At 35.7% G+C, this 3,075-nt stretch overlaps 1 pseudogene; it reads right to left on the bottom strand.

The window, feature by feature from the left end:
* Positions 1-1,343: 1,343 nt before the first annotated feature.
* On the bottom strand, positions 1,344-1,462 carry LOC111743532 (annotated as a pseudogene).
* Positions 1,463-3,075: the final 1,613 nt, after the last annotated feature.

Below are 3,075 nucleotides of genomic sequence, written 5' to 3'. Positions count from 1 at the left end.
GAAAAGGTACTCTATTCAAAATGAAGTTTAAGGGGGAACAAATGTATTTTATGGGGGTTTATAAATTAATAAAAGTATTCTTCAAGGTGCTTTGAAAGTCAGAGATTAAAGAAAACTGTGAAGCCATATAAAATAAAGTATTCACTTTCCACAGGGCTGTGAGAATATGAGTGACTTTTCTCAGCTGTTGTCAAAGAATGTTTTCCATCTTTATCCTTTCCTGGTGCTATCTATACCAATAGTTTTCTATACCAAGAACAATAACATCTTACACTTAAATTAAGCTTGGAAGATTACAAAGGGATATTACATAGGCTATCTTTTTTGATCCTTAGATATATTTTGGAGATAGTTAATTTCATCTCGATTTTAGAGTTAAAGCAACTAAGATTAAAAAATATATATTTTTAGTGGTTTACTCGAGGTTACACAACAGGTACATAGTGGAACTGAGTGAAATCCACATCGTTGGACTCCAGGTCCATGACGCTTCCTCCCTTCAGCATAGATTTACCGACGGAGTGATAATATAAACAACTCTCATTCTCATTCTCTCCCGATTTACAAGAAAGACATTCCAGTCAGACCTGTTAAAATAATCTATCTTATTATTAAGGCAAAATTATAGTAATTTTCATTACTGTTGGTAGAGAGAAGGTGCAAACCAGAACTGTTTTACATGATTCACACTAAACCAATTGACTGGAGACTTCAAATTGTTCCCGGATCGACCTAAGTGCTGCCATCTTAATGCCAGGGGATTTCTTTATTTGGGACCTTAATGTGTGAAACTGAGTCTCAGCAAACCTCAGGATGTGCTGAAGCAATCTACATGCAGTGTTATGAAGATCTTCCTGAGCCATGGTCCCAGGAGCAGGTGGTTCTTTTGATCTTTATAGTCGTAAAGGAAATATTTGGTAATCAGACTGAAGAAGTACCCTAGCAAAAAACAGGAAGGCGTTTGTACAATGACATGAAATTCTTCTTTCTCTGCCTAAATCTCATTCTGCCAGATGTACAAGAGTCTGAAGGAGAATCCTTGGAAAGTAGAAAGAGCTTCAGAGGCCATTGTTAGAATGGTTCTTGGAACAGCAATAAAAATAGAGATAAAGAAAAAAAAAATCAAGAGTAGCTTTTTTTTTGTTATAGCTTATGACAGAAAACCTCCACAGCAGTATATTTCAGTTAGACTTTGCTGGGTACCAAACCATACCTACACTAAATCGTTTTTTTGTTTGTTTGTTTTTTTCTTAATTTTTATTTTAGGCAAGGCAATCCTTGGTTGACCTCACAGATAGCAAGGACCTTGTCAGCTTACAATCCCTTATTTTTTTTATTTTTTATGCCTACAGCACCCGGTCTTCTTAGGTGGTCTCCCATCCAAGTACTAAGCACTCCCGATCCTGCTTATCTTCCAAGATCAGACGGGATTGGGCTTGTTCAGGGTAGCATGACCGTAGACTTCTAAATGGTTTGAAAAAAAAATTGCACTATTCTGAGGGTTTGGCTGGGTGGTTCTCTTCTGACCTCACCTGTACTTACTAATGTGCTAGATTTACCTGCAGAGTCAGCTAAGAGCCTATAGTCAAGGAGGGAAAATAGACTTCACCTGTTGATGGGAAAAGTCACATTACAAAAGTTTGTGAACACAGGGAGGCATAATTCTTTGGGGTCTATGATTATTATAATAATCAGTCACACTAAGATTTTTAATCCCAACTGTACATACAATCATCTGGGATACTTTTAAACAAATATTAGTGACTGGTCTCACTCCAACAAATTCTGATTTAAGTGGTTTGGGGTAAAGCTCAGTCCTCAGCATTTTTAAAAAGTTCTCCAGGTGATTAAACTTAAGCCAGATTTAAGAACAACTGCTTTATATTCTGGTGATTGAATTATAGTAGTTGCAAAATAAGTAAGTGAGAGTACTTTGCAATAAGAATTTCATACTAATGTAAATGATGAAAGGCAAGGTAAAATAGAAAACAAATAGAAGACAGAAAAGTATTGGATAAAAGTCAATAATTAGGACCAGAACCAAGACATGAACTCAGTCCAAAGTAGCTACGGGTTTTTACCAATACTGTAGTAAAGGGATATTGATAATTAACCTAAGAACAAAATTGGTCACCTATATATAACTATGTCTTATATTCATGATTTGATGTATACATATTTGCAGATATGCTTAGCTACTTAAAACCTAAAACACAGTTCACTCACTTGTATTGTTTTAGTTTTCCCAAATTGACTCTGTATTTTCCCTCTAACTTATGGGTTCTCAAGACAGGCTGAACCTAGGATTTTATTTTATTTTTTAAAGTATAATGCATAAACCCAATCCAAGTATTCTGATTTAATTGGCCTGAAATTGGACCCAGACATCAGATACCCAGGTAATTCTAATGTGAAACCAGGCTTGAAAACTATTGCTCTAAGATGTCATTTTAAACAAAACTTTTTAAGTATTGTTAAGGAGAGTTTGGCATTAACTCTCATGAAACCAAACAATATGGTGGTCTCCCGAGTGGTTTTAAATAGTTATCTGAGGGCAGGATCTATATCTTCTTCAACTCTGTATATCAACACCCTGGCACAGGGTGTAGCATAAGATGTAGAGTGGTACCTGTCTTATAGAATGAGCACCCTAACCTACTGTTGTGTGAGTTTGGTTGAGAGCTGAATTGACCACAGTTTCCAGGAACATGACATATCTTAATTCATCAAAGCATTACTGAAAATCTACTATTGAAAAAGCACTGTGCTAGTTACTTCACATATATATTAGTTGTATTAATGTCAGGCCATTGAAAATATTTTTTTATTCAACCGACAGTTACATCCAAGGTAAACTAGTAATTAGAAAACTTTGTATTGGTTGAATACTCAAGGATTAATTGAGGTAATCCTCTCCATCAGATAGAGACAGAACTTGCACTTGAAACAGAGACCATTAATAGTCAATACAGCTATACTCCAGAGCTTCTAATAAAGACTGACCTCCCCAGTGACACAAGACTTGGACATCCTAGCTCAATGCCAGGTAATTATCTTTTATACTTTGATACCTCC

Source organism: Pteropus vampyrus, unplaced genomic scaffold, assembly GCF_000151845.1.
Source record: "Pteropus vampyrus isolate Shadow unplaced genomic scaffold, Pvam_2.0 Scaffold115, whole genome shotgun sequence".
Lineage (NCBI taxonomy): Eukaryota > Metazoa > Chordata > Mammalia > Chiroptera > Pteropodidae > Pteropus > Pteropus vampyrus.
Note: the sequence above shows the minus strand (reverse complement) of the source record. Positions and strands in the feature narration are given on the sequence as shown.